Source organism: Diabrotica virgifera, chromosome 9 (genome assembly GCF_917563875.1).
Source record: "Diabrotica virgifera virgifera chromosome 9, PGI_DIABVI_V3a".
Classification (NCBI taxonomy): Eukaryota; Metazoa; Arthropoda; class Insecta; order Coleoptera; family Chrysomelidae; genus Diabrotica; species Diabrotica virgifera.
This window is the reverse complement of record NC_065451.1, coordinates 155,352,822-155,365,619: the sequence shown is the minus strand read 5'-3', so window position 1 is coordinate 155,365,619 and position 12,798 is coordinate 155,352,822. Positions and strand designations below refer to the sequence as shown.

The 12,798-nt window shown below is 34.0% G+C and overlaps 1 long non-coding RNA gene across 1 annotated transcript; it reads right to left on the bottom strand.

Moving 5' to 3' along the window:
* Positions 1–11,837: 11,837 nt before the first annotated feature.
* On the bottom strand, positions 11,838–12,325 carry LOC126892278 (uncharacterized). Its single transcript, XR_007700759.1, has 3 exons — positions 12,250–12,325; positions 11,989–12,158; positions 11,838–11,888 (listed from the first exon to the last, which is right to left on the bottom strand). It is a non-coding gene; the product is annotated as an uncharacterized LOC126892278 (long non-coding RNA).
* Positions 12,326–12,798: the final 473 nt, after the last annotated feature.

Here is a 12,798-nt window from a genome sequence, read left to right as displayed (position 1 = left end):
AATGCAGTAAGCAGAATTGCTATTTTATTTTTTAAACAAAAGTTATTTGGGTTCAAAAATTGCAATTTTTCGATTTTTTGAAAGTTCAACCGCGTTTATCTCGAAAACTATGCATCCTACGAAAAAACTTGTAAGACCATTTTTTGCTGAGAATCACCCAAAAAATACAAAAAAATGTTTTGTTTTGCGAAAAATCGCTGTTGTAAAATTCCTCAAGTTCTTTGTTTATAACAATCTTATCGACATCCGGATCAACTGTTACCCAAAAAATTCGTGTTCTACGGATCAAAATACATAAAAAAACTTGGGTAAGTCCATCTTAATTAAGGAGGCCGTTGTAGCCCCCCCCCCTGGCGACAGGACTATAGTATTACATATCTCTTTTTGTTATTACGTTCTTTATGTGCGTCCTATTGTTATGTTGTGATATGTACTAATATTATCTCAACACTAGTGATGGAAGGGAATAGTACTAAAAGGACACTGGATAATCGAATCATTATAATACTTTTTGTAACATAAGATTTAAAAATTTGTAACGTAGGGTTTAAGCCAAAAAACAAATGCAAATCAATGCATTATTCAAGGACGTTGTATGAAAAGTGAGTAGAAGATATAATGAAATGTTAGAAAGAAAAACCTTTTTCTATTAGGTTTGCCTAATCCTTCCCAGTTCACACTGAATTATTAAAAAACAGTAAAATCCTTTATAAAAGGTATATATTTAAAATCCCTAAAAAGGGCTACATCATAATCACATAACTAGTTTTCGACTGGTTTACCGGTCATCATCAGTGCTTACGTGAAGTTTACATGCTAACCACCAAGATATTCACCACGTAAACTTCACGTAAAAACTACCGTGGAATCTCTCTACTATGTACAGCATATAAAGTCCTCACGTATATTATAAACCAGCGGCTCCAACCACTAGCAGAAAATATTATTGGAGAGTATCAGACGGGCTTCCGACGGGGAAGATCGACACTGGATCAAATATTCACAGTGAAACAGATCTTGAGCAAAGCATGGGAACACGATGTTGATGTTCACAACGTGTTTGTAGACTTCAAACAGGCATACGACTCAGTCAAAAGGAACAAACTATACTATATATTGGCTGAATTGGCAATACCACACAAGTTAATAAGACTCATTAAAGCCACAATGGATGAAACTCAGGCATGTGTACGAATACAAAACCACCGGACAGACTTTTTTAACATTTCGCAGGGACTAAAACAGGGAGATGGGCTGGCCCCAACATTGTTTAACCTGGCACTGGAGTATGCGGTTAGGCAAATGCAAACTGGACGAGGAAATCTACTGACCAACCGAACGGTTCAACTGGCCGCTTATGCTGATGATATTAATATTATGAGTAGAACATCAACAGGAGCACAGGAAACATATGCAGAGTTAAAAACACAAACAAAAATACTAGGTCTGGAAATTAACACAGAAAAAACAAAAATAATGACTCAGACGAGAAGAAATATAGTCCCAGAAAACATACATGAAGATGACATTGAAACGGTTGAAAAGTTTACATACCTGGGAGTAGAAATATATGCCGACGGATCAGAAGATGGAGAAATACGGAAGAGAATAACGCAGGCAAACAGAGCTTATTTTGCCATCTCCCATATATTTTGGTCTAAAAGTGTCCACCGAAATACAAAGATGAGAATCTATAAAACCTTAATACGACCAATAACATGCTATGGCAGTGAAACCTGGGTGCTGAAAGAAACATCCAAAAACAAACTCGACACATTCGAAAGGAAAGTACTTAGGAGAATACTAGGACCTGTGAGGGAAAACGGAATCTTCAGAAGTCGATACAACAACGAGCTTTATCAACTTTATATGGAAACTCCCCTGTCAAACTTCATTAGATTATAAAGATTGCAATGGGCCGGACATGTGATAAGAATGGGAGAGGATAGGCTACCAAAACGAGCACTGAATGCTAGAATGCAAGGAAAGAGACCAGTTGGGAAGCCACGAAAGCGCTGGGAAGACACAGTAAACAGCGACGCACAAGCCCTTTTAGGAGTCCGTGTATGGAGAAGAGCAGCCACAGACAGGCAAGGATGGAGGCAAAAAATAAAGGAGGTCAAGGCTCAATTTGGGCTGTAGTGCCGTAGAAGAAGAAGAAACTTCACGTAAGCACTGATGATGACTGGTAAACCAGTCGAAAACTAGTTATGTGATTGTGATGTAGCCCTTTTTAAGGATTTTAAATATATGCCTTTTATAAAGGATTTTACTGTTTTTTGTATTACATGGTATACAGCCAACTACAGGAAAACTTTTTCCTTGTGGATTTCTGAATTATTATTAATTGCAAGGCTGTACTGGCTCAAAAAGGCACCAACCTTGATCTAAACAGACCAGTTCCTGGGTACCTTGGAGTAAAAGTTACAAATAGAGGAGGTGGAGAGAAATAGATAAACGTTTTTTGAAAAGTAGCAAAACAGTAGAATCATTAAATACAATGTTGAAGACAAAAACGTGTCTAGAGTAGCCAAGTTTCAAACTTATCGAACAAGAATGAGACCAACGGTGTTGCATGCACGTAAAACTTGGACAATTCATCGGAAATAAAAGAAAAGAGCTAGAAATTTGGAGGACGAAAATCTAAAGAAAAGTTTTTGGTTGTATAAAGGAGGCTAACAGGAAATGGCACTGGAGAACAAACCAGGACCTAATAGAGATGTACAAGAGATTCAAAATAACACAGGAAATTGGGCACAGAAAATTAGACGGTTAGGATATGTTTCACGAATGTCAAGATAAAGAAAACTTTTAAGAGTTTTGCAAGCAGAAGAACAAAGGAAAAAAGAGGGAGACTAAAAATGTAATAGGATGCCGTCATGACTGACATAGAAGAAATGGTGAGAAGAGATTGGAGATAGCAAGTGAAGAACTGGAAAAAGTAGAAAAATCTAGTCAAGACTATCGAAGCCAAGAGCCTCCACGACCTGTACCTGTACTGCCAGCGTAGCACAAGGGTAAAAAATCAACTGACAATAAGTTTGTTTAACTCAATTTTCCTGCCTACTTAATATTAATACTGGCCGATCATGAATTAATTCATGGATTGCGGACACAGCGTCTTCTAGCGATGTAATTTCAGACAAACTGATGTTTCCGTTGCACAAGATGCGGTCTGGAAGCTAGGAGATCTCCTTCCCCTTAACTGGAGTATAGAGAGGATGTTTGGAGGTGATTGTCAAACGAGGGATTTAGTGCGTTAAGAAGAAAATAAGAAATAAATACATCGAAAAGTTTATAATGCTAGTTGTTCGAATAATTATTGTAAAAATTATTTAAATATTTTTAATTTGAAGTTAAGTACCTAGTATGTTAGATAGATGAAACCTTAGACCAAGAACAAGAGGTTAAATATAGAATAGAACAGGCAAGAAACACCTTAAAGATGCGACAGTTACTCACTACTTGTAACATTGATATGTCCCTACGATACCACACGATAAAGTGTTATGCATATAGTGTATTATTACACGGCATGGAAGCTTGGACGTTAACAGTCAGCTCATTACGACGTTTAGAGAACTTTGAGATGTGGGTATTTCGTCATATGCTGCAAATTCTATGAAGAATAGTAGTAGAATTCTATGAAGGTGTGATTTTTACGATTTTTTACCAAAAAAAAAGTGTCCAACTTTATTTTGAGCGTTACATAGTTAATATTGAATATTGCTGCTCGAAACTAAAAAATAACAAAAATATAGCTTTTTAAAAACTTTAAAAAGTTGTGATGACTTTTTCTCGAAAAGTGCTTCATTTTTGGTTATTTCACGTTGAAATATTCGATTTGGAATTTGACGAATAAGAACCTACATTTCATGACCTACTGGGTTTAAAGACTTCGTATAAACACCATATTTTTCACTTTTTTATAAGCTATATTTTTACTAAGAATATTTTTCTCCATAACATACTTACTTTTTGAGGTATTGGCGAGAAACCGTTTCAAAACGTGTTTTTTTTTTGAAAAATGAACATATTTACTCACAAATAACTCGAAAAGTATTGACTTAGTGAAAAACTCTATATAACTTAAAGGTTGCTTAGAATTAGTCAGTTTATCCAATCCCGGACTTATCTTGAACGTATGTTTTTCAACCGAGAAGGGGTGGAACTAGGGATGGGAAAAACCTACCGGTTTAAACCTAAAAACGGTTTTTTTACTTCGCAATAACCGGTTTTACCGGTTGTTTCTTTGTCCCGGTTATAACCGTTTTTTTCTTTTTAAAGTAAAAACCGGTTATCAGGTTTTTACGGTGATTAGGATTAGGTTAGGTATTATTTTGGAACCCAATCATAATTATTATTCACAAGTAATTATTCCAAACAAAACCATAATTCAAATTTTATAAAATACAGAAGCAAACTGAAAGTGCAATCTCACATCAGCCAGAAACAATTATTAAGTTTTATTATAGTATTTCCTTGAAAAGGTATTTGTAATCATAATATTTACATAAGTGATCTGGTTGAATTAGACGCAAAGATCATCTATTTTTCACACTTAACACTTGACGTTGAAAGTGGGTGAGTGACATTTTCTGATTACCAAAAATAATGCTCTGACTATGAATATCTAATTACTGATTACGAATACGAATCTTCAAGAATTTCCCTACGTTTTCAAAACGATACACTCATACAGGAAGTATTAAATGAGTTAAGATGTACCTATTCTACGAATAAACAAACGTGTTAAAAGTAATACATGTTCTTTCGATAGTACTAATTTTGATCATATTGATATCGAGTCGAATGGAGTTAGTCCTGTCGCCAGGGGGGTACAACGGCCTCCTTAATTCAGATGGACTTACCCAAGTTTTTTTTATATATTTTGACCCGTACAACACGAATTTTTTGGGTAACAGTTGATCCGGATGTCGATAAGATTGTTATAAACAAAGAAGTTGAGGAATTACATAACATCGATTTTTCGCAAAATAAAACTTTTTAAAAAAAATTTTTGTATTTTTTGGGCCATTCTAACCAAAAAATGTGTAACCACATAGTGTTTCCCGTGCCTATTACATGCGTTCTAATGCATGCTACGTAGAAATAGCCTAGCTTGCACTTGTACCTCCTCTACCTACTCGTTCGATTTTAAATGAGAAATCATTGAAAACATCACTCAAGCACTAGGTGTTTATAGCTTTTTTTAACAATAAAAAAATAAATTTTTAGCAATGCAAATATTCAAAACTGATATAATTTGACTTAAACTTTCAACTGCGGAAAGCAGAATTGCTATTTTCTTTTTTAATCAAAAGTTACTCGGGTTCAAAAATTGCAATTTTTCGATTTTTTAAAAGTTCAACCGCGTTTATCTCGAAAACTATGCATCCTACGAAAAAATTTTTGGAACATTTTTTGATTAGAATGGCCCAAAAAAATACAAAAAAATGTTTTGTTTTGCGAGAAATCGGTTATGTAATTCCTCAACTTCTTTGTTTATAACAATCTTATCGACATCCGGATCAACTGTTACCCAAAAAATTCGTGTTCTGCGGGTCAAAATACATAAAAAAAAACTTGGGTAAGTCCATCTGAATACAGGAGGCCGTTGTACCCCCTTGGCGGCAGGACTAAGTATCGCAAACTAAAGTGTATGTATTGTAAATGTAACTTTGTAACCTATTGGATTAAAAAAACCGAAAACCGGTTTTTTTGGCCGGATATAACCGCTAGGTTAAACCGTAAGCAAAAAACCGGTATAACCGAAAACCGGTGTTTTGTCAAAAACCGCCATCCCTAGGTGGAACACCCCTAGTACAGAAGCGCACATCGCCACAATAGGTATCACTTTTTTTATTTGACATGTTAGCTATATATGTATGTCAAATTTCATCTCAATCCGAACAGTTCTTTAAAATTTACAGCAAAAACCGTGAGTAAATGGACTATAAATTAGCTTGAGTTTTTATGATATAGATTCCTATTTTATGATATAATTTATGATATATGATATAATGATTTTATGATGATTTATATTGAATGTTTTGAGCGGGGGCCCGCATCCCAACTGGAACCAGGGCCCGCTGATCTATCAGTACGCTACTGTTTCTCAATATCTTTTATACTCCGTTATATTCCGTTTCACAAAAAATTTGTGAAAATCATTGCGATTGGTGGGCAATAAAACTCTACTTCTGAATTTTGTTACATTTTTTAGTGCGATAGTGCGATCCAAGGCTCCATAACAACACTTTCAAAAAATGAGAATATTTTAGGATTCTATTATACAGGGTGTCCCGAAAAAATTGGCCATAAATTATACCACACACTCTGGGGTCAAAAATAGTTCGATTGAACCTAACTTACCTTAGTACAAATGTGCTTACAAAAAAAGTTACAATCCTTTGAAGTTACAAATTGAAAATCGATTTTTTTCAATATATCGAAAACTATTAGAGATTTTTTATCGAAAATGGACGTGTATCATTATTATGTCAGGAACATCTTAAAACAAAATTATAGTGAAATTTGTTCACCCCATAAAAATTTTATGGGGGTTTTGTTTCCTTAAACTCCCCCCCCCCCCCCCCCAAACTTTTGTGTACGTTCCAATGAATTCATTATTGTGGTACCATTAGTTAAACACATCGTTTTTAAAACTTTTTTGCCTTCTAGTATTTTTTAGATAAGCCAGTTTTTATCGAGATGCGTCTTCTTTTTTAATATATTTACATAAAAATCTGATAGGGTTTTTTTGCATAAAAATCTGATAGGGTTAGGGATTTTGTTCCTTTAAGCCCCCCAAATGTTTGTGTGCGTTCCAATTAAACTATTATTGTGGTACCATTAGTTAAACACAGTGTTTTTAAAACTATTTTGCCTCTTAGTCTTTTTTTGATAAGTCACCTTTTATCGAGATGTGGCTTCTTTTTCAAAATATACCTAAAAATGTAAATTATAAATAAATTTTCAGATTATTAACAGGTCTCTATAATCGTACTTAACCGTATAAAAATATGTGGTGGATTCGACAAATATTCAAAATATCTCGTTAAACACTGGTTTATCGAAAAAGTACTAAGAAGCAAAAAAGTTTTGAAACCATTGTGTTTAACTGATGGTGCCACAATAATAATTTACAGTCAAACCTGCCATATCCGGATCAATGTGGCGACAGATCGATCCGGATATGAAAAAATCCGGATATCAAGACCACTACTTCTTTTACAGTCTCTGAAACGTTTTCTCCTTCATACATTCCAGTAATCAACGCCGTCAATAACTTTCGTCGATAGACACGTTTTATAGATTATATAATACATTATTTCGCCATCTTTTAGTTCTTCTCTTAGTGCGTTGTCCAATAGCAGGACTGCCTTTCTCGGTAGATTTCGGTAGATCCGGACGGCTCAGAATCGTCCGGATATGGGGAGGTCCGGATATGACAGGTCCGGATATGGCAGGTTGTACTGTGGAATGTACACAAAAGTTTGGGGAGTTTAAGGGAACAAAACCCCCATAAAATTTTTATGGGCTGCAAAAAGTTCACTTTAATTATTTTTTAAGATGTTGCTGCCATAAGAATGCCACGTGTCCATTTTCAATAAGAAATCTCTACGAGTTTTCGACATATGAAAAATTATCGATTTCCATTTTGTAACTTCAAAGGCCTGTAACTTTTTTGTGAGCACATTTGTACTAAGGTAAGTTAGGTTCAATCGAACTATCTTTGACCCCAGAATGTGTGGTATAATTTATGACCAATCTTTTCGGGACACCCTGTATAAATCTACTATTTTAAAAAATGACAAAAAGCTTGTTTATATAGCGTCGCCTCAAAGCAACAGCAGGATATGTACATATCCTACTGTTGCACTAGTGCACCGATCAACCAGTTAAGTCATATGGGACCGATGCGATGTGTATGGTATATACGCATATACGGTGCACTTGTGCAACAGTAGGATATGTACATATCCTACTGTTGCTTTGAGGCGACGATAGGGTCTTTTCTCTCGGGCATTCCGATTATATCCTTCATCGTTGTACCACGATACAGTATACTATAATTATTGTGCTTGTTTTCAAGAAAAATGCAAAATATAGCTGATTTGGATGATGATTTGTTTATAAACGAAATTAAATCACATGAATCTACATGGAATTATCATTCTAAACCGACATCCAAAAGTATTTCAAAAGCTTTTTATCATCTTCTCTGACCTGAGGATACAAAGTAAGAAATATTCCATTCTGCTCTCTAGATTGCAATTAGTGTTGCCCAAATGCAAGACCAAGACGAGACTTAGAGAGTCTTGGTCTTGGTCTTGCACCAATACACCTGGTCTTGTTCTTGGTCTTGGTCTTGCAGCAAGAGTCTTGTAAGTCTCGCAGCTACCCACTAGCATATTGCTATTTATTAAACGTTACTTTAGATCTTAGAACAACGTAACAGTATAGGTACATTTTCAGCTTCACTTAACATACAGGGTGAGGCAGATAATTTCCTATTAGAAATATCTCGAGAACTAAAGACAACAGAATCATGAAAATTGGAATAAAGGGGTTTTGAAGAGTGATCTATTTAATTAAAATATTTTTATATATTTCTTACTTCAAGTTATAACGGAAGTTGCTTATAACTTCGTTTTTTAAAATGGGACGCCCTGTATATTTTTACATTTCTGGATTCTCTTCCATGTCTTCTTTCTAAAAGTATGAGGTTTTGTAATGTTATATAGGGTAGTTTAAAAGATTTACGTTTTATTATTAATTTCGTAGCAATTTTCACACCCTGTAGAATTTTATTTATTTGACATCAAAAACTTTATGTTCAAATGATTTTTAATATAGTCTACTATTGTTAAAAATTATTAGTATGTATATATAAATGTTGCATTTGATATACAGGTTTGGTCGAAACTCGGAATGAGTATTTTCTGAGTTTTCTTTAATGGAACACCCTGTATTTTAGTATTGTAATGAAATGATATTTTATGGTACTTTTTTTATTTCCTAAGCAGTCCCTACACCTAATTGCTTTAATTTGTGCTTAATTGTTAATCGCGCCAACAATGTTAACTACGTAGGTATTTTGATAGCTCAACCATCATTGGGAATTTTTAGGATCACTATAGATTAACATGTACAAGAATAACAAACCGCTAAACGCCGTAAAAATGAGTGGCGCATACAATATTCCAGCTACAAAAGATCTGATATGAATATTACGTGGCGCGAAAATGTATTTTCATTTTGATGGAAATCAAAATTCTAGTTTTATTTTAAAATAATTTTCCATATTTGCTAAATTTGAAGTAAACGCGCCACAAAAAAGTAACTTTGATACAGTTTGAATTTTGAAACTCTTTTGTGGCGCGTTTACTTCAAATTTAGCAAATATTATGGAAAATCTTTTAAAATAAAACTAGAATTTTGTTTTGCATCAAAATGAAAATACATTTTCGCGCCACGTTATATTCATATCAGATCTTTTGTAGCTGGAATATTGAATGCGCCACTCATTTTTACGGCGTTTAGCGGTTTTTTATTCTTGTATCAGGAGTTTTTCAAAGTTATTTATAAATTAAATGTATGAAGTTGAATGCAATGTTCCTCGATTGCACGTTAAGCTTTATAAATGGTCACCTTTATTGCATTATCTCCCAAATGATCTAGTGTCCATCGAATGTACACTAGAATATTGATATGGCCGGTAAATGAACTCGGATTGCCCGGTGCCAGATCAAATTTAGTGTCATACCATTACAACTACATAAACCAATTCGGGAATATTTCGTTGGAAATTATAAGTAATTGTCGATCCATTGATTCAATGTACCGATACATTGATTCTTAACTAGAAAGTACATTGAATCAATGGATCGGTACATTGAATCAATGTATCGGTACATTAATTCTTAACTAGAAAGTACATTGAATGAACGTACTAATTCATAGAAGTTAATGTTTTTGAGCATTAGTTAATGTATCTACTTACATTGGACCAACGATACTGATCTTTGGACGAAAATTAATGCTCCCCGTTTTTGAATCAATGTTTTTTTCATTATATTTACGTACTTTTTTGGTTCAGTGTAGATACTGCCGACTGCAAGAGTTAATAATATTTTTCAATTATGTTTAATCATCTAAAGATTTAATTTACTAACCTTTCTTAAGATTATACCATTTAGAAATATTTTCAAATGGTTCCTATTTTATTTTACCTATTTGAATCGCTTATTTATGAAAGGCCCCGTGTCACTTTTTTTCAAATTTTACTTTAACTTAGAAAATGATAACCCATATATTCGCACATCGTTTACTTATGAAAAGCCTCATGTCGATGACAAGGGGCTTTTCATAAATAAAAGCACTGTTGGCAACATACTGTTTCAGAAGAAAGTAAAATTGAGAAAAACAAAAAAAAAGAAAATGTTTACTATTTCTTCCTACTATGAATTTACTTGCGAAAGATTTAAAAAAGGAGTGGTTGTTGCACCTGATTTTATAGGTGAATTTCTTAGCAAAACCTTTAAATTATTATCTAATCCACTGTCTATTACTGAGCCATCTTCCCCTTCGTCATTAGGAAGGAAAATTCATGAATCAAAGGTACCAAACTCATCAAGAAAAAATTAATGACCTGAAGAAACTTTTGCAGTACGTCCCTCAAGAACACAAGTGGTTTTACAATGAGCTTACCCTATGGCCTACAGTTGCAACCAAAAAATGAGCAAAAATGTATAAAATGGCATTTAATTTTAGCTAATTGTATTTAGGTCTGGATCCCGCGTATGAAAAAAAAAGTTGATTAATAGCAAGCTGAAAATTTGTTAATAGCTTAAGGGTGTCTAGTCGGATAAACTTTGATATATGGGAACACTGGAACAGGGGCAGTTTTAATTGTGGAACAGGTTAAAAATTTGGAACGGTCACACCACGAAAACGGCACATTTATTTTGTCCGACAGAACAGACTTAAACTCTCCGAACAGAAATTAAACTCTCATGCAAAAATCAGACTGCTATTTATCACCTGTCATAATTCCTGGCATTTGACATATTCTACATGTTCCACTTATTAAAACGCCCATTTGGTGATAAATAGCAGTCTGATTTTTGCATGAGAGTTTAATCTCTGTTCGAAGAGTTTAATGTTTAATTGTTCTGTCGGACAAAATAAATGTGCCGTTTTCGTGGTGTGACCGTTCCAAATTTTTAACCTGTTCCACAATTAAAACTGCCCCTGTTCCAGTGTTCCCATATATCAAAGTTTATCCGACTAGACACCCTTAAGCTATTAACAAATTTTCAGCTTGCTATTAATCAACTTTTTTTTCATACGCGGGATCCAGACCGAATTGTCTTAGAACTGTTTTAATAAAGTAATATTAATTATAAATAAACACGGTGTAAATTCATCCACCAATCAAAATTTTCCCGTAAAACAACACTTTTGTCTATGAAAGGCCTTTTGTCGGCTATTTTCAATAATAAAAAAAATACAGTATTGATTTTAAAAAGTGTAACTAACATGATTTATTTTGAGTTTTAAGGTCCTTAAAATGTTTCGAAAAATCAGAAAAGTATAAAATCGTTTTTATAGAACTAAACAGTTTTTTCTTGTTTCCCAAAATTTACATTTTGTGACAAGAGGCCTTTCATAAATAAGCGATTCATTTGTCGAATTAGCTTTTCAAAAAATTTACAGAGAACAAAAATTAATTACTCACCGGAGGGACCGCAGACGTTCGGATACAATTAGCGTCTCTTTGCAAAGACAATGACGTCGATTTTGCAAAGTAACAAGACACTTATTCAACACACACACACTACACATGACACTGGGTACCTGACTGAAAAAATGCACCGTACCTACCATGCCAATGGCCATTAGTTGTCGAGGCATCAGGTAAATAAAAAAAAATTAATTAATACTAGATATGTAGGATTGAATAATGAAATAGGTACTTACATTCCGTAATGTCTTCATGGGCAGGTAATCTTTTCAAATAAAAATTTATTTGTTTTATCCTTGATATGACTTTCACACTGAAGAAAGGAGATAATTCTTTCGAAATTGCTGTCCCATCCATCAATAAGTCCATTTCCATTTCCAAATGCCACTCCAAAGTCCATATCAATCTGCAAAAGTGGAAATAGAAGTACAACTTTTTTTTTATAGAAATCCAACAAAATAATTTATAAATAGTTAAAAATATATGTAAACACATACCTTAGAAAAATCAACCAAATCACTAGTGCCAAACACCGCTCTTCAGAGTCTGCAGCTCCAGGGTAACTGTCTGCTAGGAAGTTACAACTGTTGTCACGTGATTTTTTACACCAATAAAAACACTTATAGAGTTTTAAGAAATGTATCGGTTTATGTACAAGATTGTCGTTACAATGTATTAATCATTGATTCAGGTATATTACATAAAAACAATGATTGCGTTACATCAAAACAATGTATGGGCCATTCCACGAACATACGCCTGTTTTGGATTACTTCGACAACGAATATTTTACTGTGCAACATAAGAAGTACGAAAGTAAATGGCGCTAATAATTATTCCAATAAACAACAATTTACTTTCGTTCTTCTTATTTTGCACAGTAAAATATTCGTTGTCGAAGTGATCCAAAACAGGCGTATGTTCGTGGAATGGCCCATATCGAGTTATTAATCAAAGTCGAAAACATTGATTTAATGTACGAAAACATTGATTCAATAAACGAGTTCGTAATTTAATGAACACTGTACATTAGTGCAACGCTTTAT